Source organism: Phalacrocorax aristotelis, chromosome 12 (genome assembly GCF_949628215.1).
Source record: "Phalacrocorax aristotelis chromosome 12, bGulAri2.1, whole genome shotgun sequence".
Lineage (NCBI taxonomy): Eukaryota > Metazoa > Chordata > Aves > Suliformes > Phalacrocoracidae > Phalacrocorax > Phalacrocorax aristotelis.
In genome coordinates this window covers 19862929-19881318 of record NC_134287.1, presented here as the reverse complement: position 1 = coordinate 19881318, position 18390 = coordinate 19862929, and positions in this window count along the sequence as shown.

The following is an 18390-nucleotide window of genomic DNA, read 5'->3' as shown; positions in this document are numbered from 1 at the left end:
TATGATTTTTTTTTCCTTATTGGAGGCAGGAGGAGAGGGGAGGAGGGCTGGTAACTCCCATGAAGGTTCCTAGTCAGTGCAGGAAAGTGCTCCCAGCTGGTGGTTCGTTAGGATCAGACGGGTGTAGGTAGGCTCAGGAGGATGAACATACTATGCATTAACTCAGCCAAGAACTACTCTGGAGGAGTAGAGGTCATGTTCTAGGTGGTGCTGATAAAGATGGACTTTTTGGTGCCTTGTTTTATTAAAAGAACAAACCCAAAACCAAGTGAGTTTGTTGCAAAATTCCTTGAACTGTATTGTCGACAATTTGAACACAGCCAAAACCTCATCACAGAAACAACAGGCTTCGTACAATAATCCTTTTGAATAAGCAGCTACATCAGTTCAGGGACTGTCTCAACAGCTTTCTTAAGAAGTCTCCTTTGTGTTAATTTAAAAGTGTTTTCAGTATGTTAGCTAAATTCACAGAACTCAAGCAAAAATGATTTAAAAAATTAAACCAAGGGGGTGGGCAGATGACTGCAAGTTCCTTTGGTTTAATGAATTGATGCTTACCAGCTGAACCCGGCAACAGGCTAAGGCTGGTGATTAACATGGCTGAGCTGAAGAGTAGCAGCTTTGTCACTTAACTTTCCATGCCCTGCCTGAAGACGCCTCACTTCTCAGGTTCCATCAGTTCAGCTGCACTGGAATACAGTCTTATGCTTGTGGCCTCTTGTTTAAAGTGGGGGGCTTGTATTATTTTATTTTTTTTCCTTTTTGTGCCCTGGTTGCTCATAACTAGATCTGAGAAAATGGTCTCACTCAAAGCTGCTGCCTCTTGAACCACACAGCTTCCTGGTAGCTAGATGTCAGCTTTCCTTTTATAGCTGTTTCATTTATGAAATGTTGTCACCTATGCAATGCTTTGAATAGCCATTTTGATGGTGATAGGCAAACTATTGATGTTGGATGATAGAGGTTTGGTTTGGTACAATAGGAAGCAAGGTTTAAATTTTGCTTTTTGTTTACTTGGTGCCTAAAGAAGCTTAAAGAAATGCTTAAAGCCTGAACTGCCTGGCCTGTGGGGAGTGTTGGGTGGAAGTGGGAGTGCTGCTGCTCACGGAGCTGGTAATTCAGTGGGGATGCAGCAGCTTCACTTCCAAGTCATCTGCTGCTAACTGAATCACTCTCTGTTCATAATCGAATCACTCCACGTAGCTGAAATGTTGTTTCTTAGCATGTACTCTCAAGGTTAGTCTGAGTGAAGTAACTCGATATAAATGCTGCACGGAAGAAGAGTCTTTTTCCTTCCCTGGGCTACACGGTTAGGCAGCAGCAATACTGTTGGAGATGTGTCTAACCCCAAAACCGGTGCTCATTTATTTGCAGTGATGTAGTTAAAGCATGGATGATATCAAACTTCTACAAATGTTCTTATGCTGGTTTACTTTTCCCTAGCTGAGCAAAGTAGCGGTATACCTGTGATGGTGCTAATGTTGAACTGAAGGAATAGGCCTTATCTAATTGAAAGGTTGATGTTGTGGTCATTCTGGTTGACAAGAAAGAAAACTTCTGAAATTAAGTAGAAATTTTGGATTATTAGGTACCTCTATCTTTAAAGCAGAGTCTGCAAACTTTTTTTTTTATTATTATTCCCTAACCTCCCCCCTGTGGCTGCATGATCTACTGAGCAGTAGATGGGACAAGTACAGAGGCCTGCTCCACTCTGGGGTGGGAAAGGCCTCTATAGAGCTGCCTCACCCCCAATTTCTTGTATGCCTGCCTCCCCAACAAAGTAATAAAATAACAAGCTGTTAAAGCATTATCTCTGGAATATCTAATTAAAGTGAAGTCTATTCAACAGGGTAGTAATCCTAACTGATCTTAATTTGGATGTATGGCAATAGTGGGTGTGAGCGAATCCCAGAAGCACCCAATCTATGTTTCAGGCAGGCAGCTGTGTGGCATTTATAAAAAGCATGTTATCAGCTTGCTCTCTTGTCTGATTGTGGTCTGTTACACTTCAGGATATTCACCTGAAAGTAAAATATCTCAAATTATTATTTCTTAAATGTGATATACAGCAAGAAATGTTGCTTGAAATAGCTAAGTTTCAGCCCAATAGAATGAAAGCAGCGCTGCTCAGCAGGGACTCTGGCACGTGTCTAATCCAACTTCCCACTTAGCCCAGACCCTTCTCAGCACAGGATCAGCTCAGCTGTGGCTTTGTTGATCTGAGTCTAGAAACCCCCTGAAAAGGGAGCTTTCACAACCTCTCCCAGTGACCAGTTCCAGCACTGCGCTGCAGCACTGGGGAGCAGTATTTTCCTAATATCCATCCTGAAGTTCCCAGTCTGCCCTCTGTGACTGCTGCTTCTTAGCATGTCATTGGACACTACCAAAAGGCTTTGCTGCACCCCCTTTGTACTGTTTCTCTAGTAGTCACAGGCTGGTCTTGCCCTCATCTTCACCAGACCAAACCAACCCATTTTCCTCAGCCTCTCTTCATGAGTCACGTGCCTCTGACGATCTTTCTTTTTGCTGGATCCTGTCCTATTTCTCTGCAGCCTGAAGCTGGTCACAGTATTCCCCTACAATACTAAGGAAATAATAACATCTCTCAGCGTGCTCATGGGAAGTGATTCTCAAAACCTTAATCTCTCCTGTAGCCAATGGGTTGAAATCATCTATTTGGACAGTCTGTAAAACAGGGTTTAAAAAAAAAAAAAAAACAAACCAGAAGAAAGCTGGGTGAGTTTGTATTTTTCAACTTCTTTCTGAGCTTAGGCAGCTAATTCTGTATGTAGCAAAAGTGGAAACTGCAGAATTTACAGAGACTATATATATTTGAACTCCAGTTAATCTGGGGGCAGATGCTAGAGGCACCCATGTCCCAGGAGTCTTCCGTGGGTGCTTAAAATGTTACTTCTGGACAAGTCTGTCTTAGTCTTGACAGCACCTAGCTCAAACCTGTGGTGGGGAAAAGATCCAGAAATTAATTATTCTGATGTAACCACAGTGTTTTAGATTGGGAGAACGTTCAAACACATCAAGGTCTTCAGAGGGTACATGAAGAACAGCTATTATCGTGTCTGTGTGCAAAAGCTTAATTATTACAACACTCATTTGAAATAGGTTCTATTTTTTCCCCTGTTCTTGCGTTGTTTCAGGAATAGGGTTAGGGCACATCACACAATGGTGCAAGTTTTCTTTACTTTCCTCTTCCTGAAGCCGTCTCGTGCATGGAACGTTTACATGTTCATTAAATCAACCAGAGAAAGTTCACATGCGGACATGAGTGAGCACGATGATCTAGCCCAGGGATTAGGGTGCCCATCAGAGAGAGGGGCCTGCCTGGGTCGGGGTCCTTGTGTGGCCTTTAAATTTGGAGTAAACATTAATTGAAGCAAAGAGTGGAACTCGGATCTGCCCGCTTGCAGATGAGTGCCCAGACCACTGAACTAGAGAAAACCCCATGCTTGCCTTCAAGCCCAATGTTTAACAATTTCGTATAAAATGTAGCAGCTCTGGCAGAAGGGGTGTGGAGTTATCTTTTCTCCAGACTACCTGAACCAGCTCAGAAAATCAGAAGAATCTTGGGATACCTTCATTTTGTTTGTTTCCTTGTTGTGAGGTGTTTGGAAATAGTAATGTGATCATAAAGCACTACCCTAATAGCAATGAATTAATCCTTACAGTAGCCCCGTGAAGTATTTAAGTACTACCACTCATTCTGCAGGTGACTTCAGTGTGACATGCTGTACTGAGGGAGATTGCTCAGACAGCAGCAAAGCTATGATGATAAAGTGGAGTCCTGACTCCCAGACTTCTGCTGTAACCAGCACTTCTTTACCCGTGCATAGATTTGCAATAGAGCATTTAGAGCTTCGTTAGAGACTTAGTTGCCTGCCAGTGTGTTATTTTAAGAAACTAATGGCTGTGTATATGTTTTTATGATCCTTTCAATATTCTGTGGAATGAGAGACAGATTTTGTAACTCAAAGCATGCTACTTCTGAAATGGAAGTGTTTTTTTAAATTTAAAAAGAAATATCTGCTCTCCCTCTCTCATCCCTTCTACCCCCAAAAATATAGTGTTTAGGTTGTCCAGCACATTCTAATACCTACAAGTGGCAGTGCCTACTATGCAAACAGACCGACAGAACTATCAAGTACTGTGCTCAGATGTCAATTCTTGTGGGATCAGGCTCTATAATACTAACCAGACATTCATGCCTCAAATGGCATTTTAGGCATGCATTAATGACCCTAAGCGACAGACCTTCTCATCTTATTGCTTAATTAATCAATGGCCCAGTGGCACATTGGCAGTGCTCTTTTTCAAGCTGTGCCTCCCCTCAGATGGTAATCAGATGGTATATGGCTGTATCTACTTATGGGAAAGTCAAAACCCAATAAATAAAGTTTAATTTCCTGATTCCCCTGGGATACAGTGATTCTTTTTAACAATGCTTCTTCAGTTGAGTTGAAATTAAAAACCAGCATGATCAGCATATTGTGTAATATTTCATGGATGGAGTTAAGTACCCGGTTTAAAGACTTAAAAAAAAGAGAGGGTTGGTGTGGGGAAGACTGTTGATACAGAAGCAGAATATTTTTCCATCAAAAATGCCTAATCCTGTTTTTGTTACTGGTGTTAAACTCTACATTGTCAGCTTTCAGGCATTACTGTGAAGGTTTTCTGTGCATGTGTGGTGTTAACTTTCATTCTAAATTAAGTTTGCTATCGTTTGGAATAGAATTAATCTTAAAAATGTTTTGTTCTATGCAATACAGTTAGGCACCATAGGAGGGCAGATGTGTTGAACGGCTTTATTTTGATATGTGTTACATTAGTGTAAGATCTACTGTAGTGAGTTGAATTATCTGCTTTATACTGGAATCGGTGAGCTCTCAATCGTGTCAGAGAAATGCAACAAATTGGTTCGGACACAAATAGAAATATGTAAGTCTCATGGGTTTTATGGATTTAAGTATCTTTTTCCAGTTGTTCATTTCTGATGCTTCCAATGTTCAAAGACTTTTCAATCCACAGTTGTTTTGGTTTGCCTCTGAGAGCCTATAATCTGCCTGCAGTTACTTATTTAATCACTGACAATAGCCAGCAAATTAACAAAATTCTTCTGTTTACTACTTAGGTTGAATGCAACTTTTTATTTTTCTAGCTGCAAGTTCTCAATATGTGCTAATTTATGCTACAGTTTTCTTTATGCTTCAAGTTAAATTCAGGCTTCAATATAAAAGAGCTTTAGTGTCTGGGTTAAATAATTCCTAATGAAATCTAAAATTCCATTCAGTCCATATTTGCCTTTTCAAGTGAATGGAAAAATGAATGAAACTTGGTTTGTCAGAGGAAGAAGCGTGTGTGCACTTTCATGGCTTGGATGATCTCTTCTTGCAGAGTAATTTGGAGGGACCCCGCTGCAGTGATGGGTTCCTGAGCACTGAGCTTGCGCTGAGGTCCCCACTGGCAGACTGTTAGGTTCAGAAACGCTGTCTTGGAAAACAGTTGTGATCTCCCCAGCCTGTGTGTTTGGCTCTGTTATTCCCAACCCCTGAGCATCACAAAAGGGAGATCCCTGCTGAGTTGTTAAACAGAGGCTGTCCTGCAACCTGGGAGTCCTGCTTTCCCGTAATGATTGTAGAACGAAGGCTTTCAATGGGCCATACTATTTCTTCTGAAAGTGGAGGAAAATTTCCAGCATCTTGAGCTTAAAGAGTAAGATGAACGTTTCATCTATCTCGTATAACGAAGTCCCTGAAGTAGAAGAGGGCTTGTTAAGCAGTGAAGACATTAAGAGGCACAATTTCTAAGACAAATCCAGTCCTTCAGATGCAGGAATGACTGTGTGGCAGCCTGACCCTTCCTTGCTGTTCAGCTGACCCCACTTCTTCCCTCTGAGACCGGCTGAGTCTCTCTCAAAATGCACAGTAGCACCTGCAGAGGGGATTCAACCAGATTTCCTGCAGCATGAAGCAGCTCGTAACTGACGTGGAAGCAAATATTCTTAGGTCATGGGTGGATGATGTGGAAGAGCGGTCTTCTGTTGTTCCCATCCCCGACAGCCCACAGAAGGCAAACCCTTCTGTGCTCTAACGGATGAGTTCTTCTACAATACAGCTTTGGACTGTCAGGTTGTCCCAAAGCTATGTTTTGGGACTATACCTTAAGAAGGAAGGTCCTCCTCGCCTCCTGGTTGCCCTTATATTTAAACTATCTAGAGTCTGATGTTACTGCCAGAGTAGATATCAGAAGCCAATACGGCAACTGTCATAAAGGCAAAGATCCTGCTGAGATCTGTAAGAATAATTCATGTGTTGGAACACAGGCCCTCCGATAATTTTATTTATCTTGATGTGCAGGTGTCTTGTTGGAAAAATTCAGAGTAATCTCAGCCCGCTGCCCAGTGTATGGTCTAAATGCTGGTATCTAAGACATGAATAAAATCTGTGACAGCTGTTGATGTCCTTAGTATACTACACATAGGAAGTTTGTCTTCATTTTCTTTGCGCTCTTGTAACAAGTGTCTGCAGCTTCCTTTGTATAACGAGAACCTCTCTCCCATTTTTGTGAGTGGCACGACTAGGCTAACATGCCAACATTGCTCTCTTTTACAAAGGTGTAAAAACTTTCACAGCCAGCTGTGTTTTGCTGTTTCTTCCCTATTTCTCCCCACTCCCCTTTAACTCCCCCCTGAAGGATTTTTGCAATACGTTTCTAGAAATATTGTATGCACTCTGACACAAAACAATATCTTGAGCAGTAATAATAAATTAGACACAGTGGGAATTTAAGCTTGTTCTTTTGTCCAAGGTGATATAATGGAAGTCATTCATAATGAAGAAAAAAGTAATTGTTATGCAGCATTTTTGTATTAAACATGCCTCCCCAAATTATCCAGAGTATAAAAGAGAATGTTTTTAGAGCTTTGTTACAACCATGGTTGAGCAAAATGCATGTGAATGTCCTCTTATTTGCATAACTGGGTTTTCTTAAAATACAAACCGTTTGTATTGTGTTAAGCTCCCTCAAGCCTTCCATCCTTGCAAGATGTATCATAGTTTTATCATTAATCAAAACAAACCCAAAATCAATATACATGCATAATCAGGAGTCTCTGATTCATCAATATATGTCATGTATTTGCATACTGAAAATGTTTCTGAATCTAAAATAATTTTACTCCTTTTTTCCCTCTCAGAAGTCCCTCAGCCTTTTAATTTTAATATTTTATGCACTGCAATGCAAACAGGTTAAGAATGAGTTCATGTATCAGAGATAACAAGTTAAAAGATAAATGTTGGATGAATCTCCTAATAGTTTTTTGTTGACTTTAAAGGCAGTTCATGCTTCTGAAGGCTGGTAATTATTTGACCTTTGAAGGCTCAGTCCTGCACTTAGCAAAAGCAGTTGCTCTGCTGTGCACTTTCCTGCCGGTACCAGAGCGCAGGCAGCCGGGTCCCCAAGCCCCGGACCAGGGCTGTTCGTTAATTAGTGAAAAATCAGGTGTTCCTTACATGTAGGCCGATCGAAGTGTTACATGCCAAGGGGACAGAAACGATGTTTGGTCAGGACAGGCTTGTGTCCTTGGTGCACAGCCCGGACCTGCAGTACCTGCAGCTCCACGGAGCAAGGGCACTGTTCTGGGGAACACCAGCTCTGCTTCGGACACTGGTGGAAGCTCAGCTCTTCTCACACACTAGCAGATCCTGCAAATAGTTACTGATAGGTGTTTAGTGCTGCCCTCTGTACTTTTAAATTCCTCATCAAACGTATATATATTATGATCCACAGAACATTACCATCTGAAGATGCATCCAAAAATAAACATTTCAGCAAGAGACTCAATAATTTCGTAGGTTTCAGGGTGATTGCACCACTACAGTTAAGAACCTCTGTCAGTGCACGGCTCAAATTAATGCTGCACATTCCTTTAATGTGAATCACAAATTTCTAACAAGTGAGCTGTGATGGGGTAAATCTTATCAGCAGCTACTGCCTACCTCGTTCTGAAGCTGTGCATATCCATAGCAAGCGCAAAACACAGACCCAAGAAATGGGCACAATCATGACCAAAGGATTAAAATGAAACAGAATTCTATGAAGGCCGAAGTTAAAGGAAAAGAAGGATGAAAAAGATCAGTGGTAGAAAAGCCAGGCTGCAATTAAGTTGAAAAAGTTCCTTGTTTGCTAGTGAAATAATAAGCCTTGTCAGAGCTGTAGAATTGGCTATTCTAGCATAATTGCATCTCTTGTGTATCTGTGGGACTCTGCTAACCACAGGCACGATCCTCTCGTGAGAGCCATCCCCTCTGAGCTGATTTATTAGCAATGTGAAAAGTTTAAAGGTGTGATGTTTATTTTATATCATAATAAAATAAATGTGGCAGCGATCATAGATTAGGAAGCCTAGTTTCAGACTGTGAGTCTTTCAGGCTTATTAATTTGCTGTGGATGGGTTTCACAATGGGTATGTCTGTCTGCCAAGTCACGCTTATTTACATTTCCTCAATGCTTGTTTTCACAACTATGGAGTCTTAAAAGAAAAAAATATCCTGTGCTTTTGGTGGGAATGGGTGCTCACCTGGAAAGAAACGGCAGGTCCTATGTGTAGCCGCACTCCTTATTTATGGAAGCAGCCCCGCGGAAGTCAACAGGATCATGTATGTATATATTCATATATATATATACACACCCACACACATATACATATATACATGCATATATATACATGCATATATACATGCATATATATCCCTCAGCTTCTACTGAGGGAAGTGAGCTGAGCTTCTCAGTTACTTCTTGGGTTTGCTACAAGGATAGTTTACGGGAGACTTGGAACTTATGCTTTTTTTAATGATTCTTCAGTGATCTGATCTGAAACTTTTCTTTTAAAAGCAGGATAGAGTTTTAATTTTTATGGCAAATGGCAGCATTAAGGAGTGTATTTGACAAAGGGGAGAATAAAGGTTACTGCAGCCATGGGTTGGTGATCAAGAGGTACTGAGGTTTCAAGCCAGAACATCTCTCAATGTTGTTCTTCACATAAATAGTTTTACTGCAGTTGCATAGTGCTTGGTACGTGTTTGCATCCCTGTCTGTGTCTTAACCATGCTGCTTTTCAGAGGATGGTGGTCTCTGGCAGCAGTGTGTCTGCCAGGATAACTGTGCACCAGCAACGCTCCAGAGAGCATGGCAAGATATCCTCAGCATCTCCCTCACTACTCGATTTCCTAAGCCAGCAAGAGGAGTGAGAACTGCTCATCCTCACTTGAACCTTTGCTTATACAGCCTGAGGTAGAACCTGACCTGCAGCCTTTTCGTTCCTGATTTTGGTAATTTTAGTACATTTCTGCTGGACTACAACAAGCTTACAGTGGCTGCGCCTGCTTTGTTAACTCACACTACGTTGCATGCATGAGATACATGGAAGACTCAAAATTGTATGCTTGTTGTTTCTTCTAACTGTAATTTGTCATTTTGGTAGGTCTAAGACTAATGAGTAATTGTTATGACCTGATGAACCGTGCACACAAGTTCTGCACTACATCTTTTTGTACTCAGTTATTTTCAAAAGGGAGAAATGAAAATCCATCAACCAAACCAGGAGAAACAAACTACAAAGCCTATCTGTGTCTGGCAAAGATGGTAGAGGAAAATGCAACTGAGGCCATTTTCTTATCGCCTGTGGGAGGTATTCAAATAAATAAGAAACTAGATGGAGTAAGAGCAGTGGTGTGAGTGATTAATATTTTTAAAGCTCTTGGGTTTCTTTGGCTTGAAGTTTCTACAAAAGGGTGGAGTATTAACATTAATCACAAGCAAGGCCCTTCAGTCTCCAGAGCTGTCAGTCTGGCATCACTTCTCATTGTTGCATTTAAAATGGAGGAAATTAAAAAAAAAAAAAATTACCTGCAGGAAAATTGCAGAGAGTAACAAGCTGTGGGGTAAAGGAAAGCATGATCTGCTCATCCAGGTCTGAGGGCTGGAAGTCTTAACATCAATGTGTACTCAACTCAAAGGAATGATACTCACTGGGTTTATTAATCTCTAGCTACGTGGCCTACCACTTACATTCAGGCTCATACAACATTCTGTGTTTTGAAAATATTTTTCACATGAGACTTTTGAAGTGCATTGAAGAGAATAAATGGACCTCTCTCCACCCTGCAGAGGTATGATTAACTGCTTGGCAAAGACAGGATTGGAACCAAGGAATCCCTTTGCCTTTATCTCCTTACCCTGCTCTAAACATTTTCGTGACCTTTTTTGGAAAAGTTTTGAAAAGTAATATTGAACAGAGGACTTTTTTCCCATGTCCTCCTCTGTTTTGTTGCACAGTGTGGTCTGTTTTAAATAAGCTCTACAGTGCAGTCATTTAAGGAAATGAAGATATTTCATAGCACGCTTAGCATTTGCATTTGAATATAGGCCACCCTGCTGTTTGATTAAACTGGAGTTTAAGAAAACTATAAGAATCGTGGTTCATATGCAGTGCGGTACTTCACACTCAGATTGCAAAGGTTGTTGAAGGAAAAAAAAGATGATAATATCCTTGAAAGTACATGACTAATGAGAATATATATAGCACTTCTGAGACAGCTCAAATATATAATTATTGTAAGGATTTCACAGACACATAAATATAATGATCTTCAGCTAAGTAAATTGCTACCTACCAATGAAATAAATATGGTCCCTTCAGAATTTGAAATAATTCAGTACTGTAGGTGGTGGGAAATGATTCACCTTAGCTGTTATCTCTGGAACAGTAATATAGAAATATATCTGCCAGTACTGTTACATTTACATTGTTCTTCATATCCTGTGGAGTTTGTCAGAAGATCTGTGGTCCCCGCCGATTTCCACCCCCTTATTTTGATAAGGCTCCGCACAGCATGGTTCAACAATGGGTTGGAGCAGCTAATATTGTTTACCACAGTAGGCATCTCAGCCATAATATTTTTCCAAGAAACACTGATGTGTTTAAAGGTCAGGTTGATACTGATTTGGCTGCTAAACATGAATTCATTTTTCTAGGAGTAGAAGGGTGTACATGCCTTGGGATAAAGGTTAAACTGTTGTTTATGCACTCGATAGGTGGAAAACACAAGGCTTTAATACACAAATCATAATAGCCTGTTCTGGTCAGTCAGGGAAATGCGATGCTTTACATTTAAATGGAAGCTTTGAATCCACAGGCATTTTCTAACTATCGCTATAGAACAGTCACTGAAAACTTCAGTGCTTGCCTGGAAGATACAGACTTTGCAGCCAGTTTAAACTGGTGGTCCAGAACTCATCCATGTCTTTTAGCAGCACCTGTAAAATTGAATTTTGCTACATCCCATGAGGTGCCAGGGACTGGCCCCTCCTGCTATGGTAAGGGGAGTGAAAGGAAGGAAGGAGGGAGGGAGAGATGGACAGCCCTACAAGTTTGGATTTGCTGTTGGTGCCATCTTCGGTGGAGTGGGAGTGATGTAGTGGTGTCTGCTTTTGCCAGAAGGAAGGTCACCTGTCCCCTTGTAGCTACTCCCTCTTCTGTTCAGGTGCCTCTTTCCATGGCAATGAAATCATGGTCAGTAAGGCTGGCTTAGCCAATGAAGTTTCTAGCAGGCAGCTGCACTAGACGCTGGATTTAAAGGAAGATGTGATGTGTTCTGATGGCTCCAGCTGGGCTGGCTGGGCTCCCCAGGAAGGCAAAACTTAGCCAGGACATGCTCAGTTCCTAATTTCTTAGAGGTGACACATCAGATGGAAGCATGAGCGCTCAGTGCTGAGCTTGGCCCTCTCTGCAGTACCCTCTGTGCTCGGCCTGTGGTGTTCTCCAGGCCAGGTGAGGAGGGTGCCACAGCCCAAAGCTGACTAGGAGCCTCTACAACATGAGTACAAATAGAGAGCAAGGAGACGCATGTACATCCACATAGGTGTCCATCTCGTCATTCTTTCCTGGCTTCCAAGTATCATTTCCTCCAGCCGCTAAGAAATCACACTGCTCTCAAGAGATTTTAACCAGGCCCCATACTTGGCTTTGTGGGAAGTGATTTTTCCTTCCATCAAAGGGTGTTCTTTGCCAAGTCTCCTTTCTTGCACTGTGTCCACGTCTGTCTCCCCCTCCTTTACCATTCCTCTCGTTTTCTCTTCTTCCAGCCTCTCAAGGTCCGAGTCACCTCATTTACCCATCCTGTTTGTACCTCTCCTTCAGCTTTCTTCTTTCTTTCAGTAAGGAGAAAATTTTTCATGTCAGGTTAGAAAGAGGCAACTGTAGCCATGTAGGAGGCTAACGTACTTTTCAAAGAGCTAACCCGTGTGTTGTCATGATGTATTTTGGGGTAGGGCTTTTGGGGCTGTTCAGGTGTGTAGAGGGGACTGTATCACAGGTGGTCGTCTGGTTCTGTTTTCAATACAGTAGTCAGCTTCTGTCTTCACTGGGACAACAGGATGCCTCTGCACTAGACCAGCACGAGCTCTAAAGGTGTGTTTTAAGAACTCAGGTTTACTTATCAGCACTGATAAGCACACAATTTCTGCTTTTAACTTTGCCTTGTAAAAGGATCAGTTATTTCCACTGTTCGTTTGTTTTAACTTTCATTGGTTCATTTGGATTGTAAATTCTGTTTGAAAGCCTCAAAGTCCATCCAGGATTTTTCCTACTGAATTATCTTATGTTTTCTAGATTTGTTGTCATATTTTATTTCTACGGATTTTGTCTCTGCAAAGGCTCCAGTCCTGGCACGGAAGCTCAGGTCACTTCTTTGATCCAGTTTTCAGTGGGATGTTCTGACACCTTGACCATCTTGGCATTTGCTTTGAGAACAGATGGAGAAAACAGTCCATAATATGCCTGTTGGCCTAAAAGCAGAGAATCTAGTAGTGCCATGAGTGGCTCGCTGGCTGACATCAATAGCACAGGATGCTGTGTTTGATTAGCTTTGCTTTCACAAGAAAGACCCACTGTATTGTTTTGAAGAATGTGTTCAGTTGTTTTAGCAAACTTAAAAATCCCCCATGGCTACAGAAATAGAACATTCAAGTGAAATGGCTGCCATGTCAGGGATGAACAGCCTTGCAAAACGTTCTGTCTACACATCAGACTCAATCCTGAAGCTGTATCAGTTCAGAAAAACTTCTGCATTTCTTTTTTTTCTTTCATCTTTTGAAGACAGATAAATCTAGAAACCCTGCAGGAGGGTTTCTGACTTAGCAAACAGAGCCTGAATGCATTTTGGGTTGGTATTTTAGCTCAACGTTACAAATACTTGTGTCAAAGATCTTGGCTTGAATTCTGGAATTACTTCAGATGCGATGGTGTGATAATAAGAAAAAATCCTCCCTAGGCTTTCATGCCTGCCTCTTATTTCTTCCAGGTTGTCATTACTCTCTTACTGAAGAGGAAAAGTTGAAAAGCTAATGTTGTATTCCTGAGGTTCCTTACGGGAAGATGATTTCCATGGATGTTGTGTCAGGAAACTTCTTTACTGTTTTTGAAAGGAAAACGTGGCACGGAAAAAAAAAAAGGGCCGCTTGAGGAAAAACAGCACTGGACTGGAAATGAGAACTTTCATTTTTCTCTCTGCAGCATGTTTTTCTTCTTCCACCCCCACTTCTACCACCAAGGCAAAGTCCCATGGCTCCTTTCCCGTTCTCACTATTAATCATTCCCTGCACTAATATCTTCTAATCGCTTTCTTAGAAAGCCATCTCTCTGACTTCCTGATACCTGGTGCCTTATCCCTTAAATGATGCGCAGTAGTGACAGCTGCTTGTTAGATTAATTCCAGGTATGTATTTCACAGAGGTGAGTCCATATTTTTTAAACATTTTATAAGTATTAAAAAATATTACGAAAACTAGATATTGTATCGAATATCTATGCTTGTTCGTCCACCTTTAAGGAATTCAAGTGGGTGTTTTGATTTGGTGGCTGTTTTAGAAATATAATCCTACAGATTTTTCCAGAAATCAGAAAATTGAAAAATACGGGGTAGATACCATTCCATGTTAGGGTTGTTTCAAACCAGAAAGAAGAAGAAAAAGAGCTTAATCTGTTACCTAGCTGCTAGGTTTTCTTTTCCTTTTTAATAGTAGGTAACAGATATTCACCACCAAATCTTAGTTTAAAACACTAATTGAACAAGATAGAGGATACAATTTGGTTTTTCTGTTCACTAGTGAATTTTGTCATCTTCATAACCACAGTGGCGGAGTGGTTTTGGGTTGCCCTTTAAGCGACTTAACTGATATCTATCATAGCATTTATGTTCATGCACTTGATACTTTGGGTTGGTACATTGATCAGGTACTTTTTTTTCCCCCACCTTGATCCGTACTCACCAGGCAGATAAACAACATACCATGTACTGAAAGTAGACCATGAAGTGTGTGATGCATTTTTGGATCCTGAATTGCTGATCAGAATAATAGGTTGAGTGATGCCTCGAGTCTGAACACTTCCTAGCTTTGCATCTGTTTCTCACCGGAGCATTTATCATTGCTAGATAGGCTCTCTTTAATGGAAACATAGGAAGCATAACGGGTAAGGAAGTCGTAAAAATACAATATAATGCCTGGCTGCATAGGTTGAGACATGGTATTGCACAGCCACATTGAAACTATCTTGAAAGGAACTAAAAAACCCCAGTGCTGTCTCAATAATAGCACAGTACAAACCTTTACCTATGAGATGTTGCCTGGGCAAGTTTAAGGCCTATTTAATAGTAAAAGGAAAACACACATCTCGGGTTTTAAAAAAAAAAAAAAAAAAGTGAAAAGAATGTAGTTCTTGTTAATAGTATAAGGCAAGGGTTGTAGACACCTTCAGATTAAAAAAGGCAATTAATATTTATTTCATATCAAAGTAGATTGCTAATTAGGGCTGTGCTCTTCCCATCCCCCAGGGAAATAATCAGATGAGTGGATCTCATCTGGAAAGTTCACATGTGGCAATGAGAAGCTCATCATGAAGATAAAACCAGAAAAGAACCTGGGCGACCCAATGAGATGTTCAGGCTATCTCATAGACTGCTCTCTAATGGGGTTTAAAAGACCTAGTATTAGCGAATTTATTTTACTGGTGTTCTGATGACACTTTCTCAAAGGCCGTGATTATATATAGCTCAGTCACTTGTCAGTGTCCTTTCATTAACATGCCTAAAGAATCTTAATTGCTCAATCAGAATAGCAGATTTTTCCTCTGCTGGTAAAGTTTAAGAGGTTATTTAAGCCAAACAGAGAAAATGGAAATCCTGCCCAAATGGATCCAATAGAAAGAACAAACTGTTACAGGAAAAAGTCAAGCAAGACTAAGAAGGAAATTGAAGAGCAAATAACTGAAGATAGAAAGATAAACAAGAAAATATTTCAGGTATACCAAAAGCAAGAGTGGCAGGGAGCGGGGGACAAAGGCAGTGCTTGATATTGATATGTCAAAAAATGGCAGAGCTGAAATAAACCAAAAACTTTAAAAACCACAGAGAAGCTAAACTAGACAGACTTTAAATGTTGAAGTTTGAACTGCTAAATAAACTATGCGGTCTTTCCTACCTGCTGGGTACAATGTCATACTATGGGCGTTCAGTAAAGATTGGGTGTACCTCTAAGTAAAAGCCCAAGTGTTTAAGTAAGCCTGTCTTTGGTGTAGGGTTATCACTTGAAATGATGAGTAGGAATGATGTAAAATTTTCTGGTAACGAAGAATTGACCCCTTGTCTTATATTTTTTGACAAAACCTTGTTGGTATGTGTGCAGAAGCAGTTTGTTTCCCTTCAGAAAATTTCAACTCTTGTCAGCCATCCTGATAGCACCATCAAGGTCCTCTCCACTGAAAATGGAATGGTTGGAGATTGGGTGAGAAGTGCATATTTCTGTCTTAATAAAAATTAAATAAACTCTTGGGGGAAATTCTTGTTTCCAAACAGATCTAATCACAACTGCACTGTAAGCCATTTGGGAAAAATATGGCGGCTTTGAAAATCATGCTTTTCTGCTCTAATAAAATTGTTTTTGTTATGGTTAACAAGCTAATAAATTTGGACTGTCAAATGTCTATGATAAGCTGGTAGAAGAGCTAAATTGTCAGTGAGAGAGCTAATTTTTCTTCAGTTTTGTAACTATTTTTTTAATCTTGAAGGGGGAAAGAAACCCGTCAGAACAACAGTCAACTTTTAGTGTGACTAAAAACTAGCAGAGCTGTATCCCAAGGATTCGTATCGCATCTCAGTCAATCTCTTAACATTGGGTATACAGTGTGAGCAAAAAGATGCTAAATGTTACAGATTAAATAAATTAGCTACTTACTGAAGACTAGAGAGGCTGATGGAAGTTTGAGGGAACCAATATACTTTGGTGTTTGGGCATCATAAGAGCAATGAAATTAGGTGTTGAAGTTGCATTAAAGCATATTTAAAAGAATCATCGTACTTATCCACATGGATATAACACAGATAGTTTCTAAATTCATTCCAGACCCTCAGAAAAAAGGTCCAGAAGTCCTTGTAGGAAGATTAATGGATAAGCTTTCAGTAGCTAAATGTAAGGCTGTTTTCAGAAATGCATAAAAGTAAAACTGTACTATTAAAATGTCTTATATCTATTCTGTGCACAGCATTACCTGAATTGCTTTACTTGATTCTGATCAACCTGTATAAGAAAAGATTTAGTGGAAATGGAAGAGCTAACATATATTATTACAGCTATGGGGGGAAAAACTTCCCCAAAGAATTGGAATAATGAATAATAAACTCAAGTAAACAAAAAGCCTTCAAAATAATTCAAATAAAAACTGGCAAATTTAGTAAAAGAACTATGCAATTTTCACGACATTTCCCTGCGTTGGGTGTGTATTTAAACTCCTTCAAATTGATTCTTTGATGTTTCGTATATTGTATTATGGGGTTTGAGGTATTTGTGTGAGGAAAGGTGAATAGCTGGAATTTTTTCTTTCTTTAAAAGCCCTGTTTGCTATTTTAGATTTAACTGAAAGATAGAGGTTATCTCCTAGAAGCTTAATGTTATTAAATCAGCAGCAAGATGTCTGACACGGTTTGCCATTGTTCTTAAAAAATTAGGCAGTGTAGTGGAATCAACCCCAGTGGAATACAGGTATATCTGCTTTATAACCTTAAGACTCGAGTCTTAATTACACCGTGGCAGTAGTCACTTTAGCACTTCAGTCATTTTGCTGGATGTTGACATTACTGAATTATCTCATGTTCTAAATGCAAAGTAGCTGATTTTTCCTAAATGTATTTCTTGGCAACCAAGAGATAAATTGGTCTGGTTCCATTTTTAAGAAGGGCTTTGTCCTGTAATGGTCCTTAAATTAATCCTGATAATTCCACCTGAGAGGATGCCACTTCTAGAAAGTGTAGAACAAAATCGTGTATTGCATTGCTTGCACGCATTTACAAATATTCTGTAGTCTGACCCTTTCCTCACAGAAAAGAGATTTCTACGGTTATTTAATAACCGAGAGGTAAATAGATGAATGTCATTAAAGAGCAGCCTTCCTGCCTTTGAATGTAAAGGTAGAGCTTTAGACGAAGTGGAGGGCAGTTTGTCCTAGAACAATGCAAGTTCATTTTCAGCAGAACTAGATCCCTTAAATTAGATGATAGTGATACATTTATAGGTATACAGCTCAAGAATTGTTCACACATCTCCACCGCACGTTCCTTAGTCCATCTTAAAGTGATCCTTTAGAACAAGAGACACTTAGTAGCCTGTTTTATCTAGTGAAGTTATAAGGCTCAGTGTTTGGGGACCTACACCCTATTGCCTCTGCTCCTTTACATAAGAAAAATTTTTAGGCACAGAATTTCAGTGACTGTTCTGAGATCAAAAGTATGTTTAGGGGAGCCAGAGCAGAACCCAAGTCTGTCGCTTGTTCCCAGGGTTTCTCCACAGAGTCTTTTGTTGTGTGTTTGTTTGGTTTTTGTTTAAATTGTTGATTTCATAGTGTTTTACAAGACCTAATTTGGAGAAAGGTGGGCACTGCGTTTGGTTAATGAAAGAGAAGCCATAGCACAAGAACTGTTAAAGAACCAAACCTGCAAGGTGCTAATGCCAAGAGCTGGGCTGGATGTTCCCACATCATCGGGTGCAGCCACGCTTTCTCCTTTCCTTCCGCGAAGGTACAGATACCGCCTCGGTCTCGGCCCACATCGGTCTCTAGTCAAAGCAAGGATTGTCACTCTCACCTCTCTGCAGGGAAAGGAGATGGTGTTGCCCATCTTTTCCTTTATAGTAACCGGAAGGACTGAGAGAGAGTCCAACAATGTGCAGCAGCCTGAGAAACAAGGAGATCTTTATGTAGCATTGACTTCATAAGGAGCATCTCTTACAACAGTGGACAGCATCTACCACTTGAAATTGTTGTCACAGCTT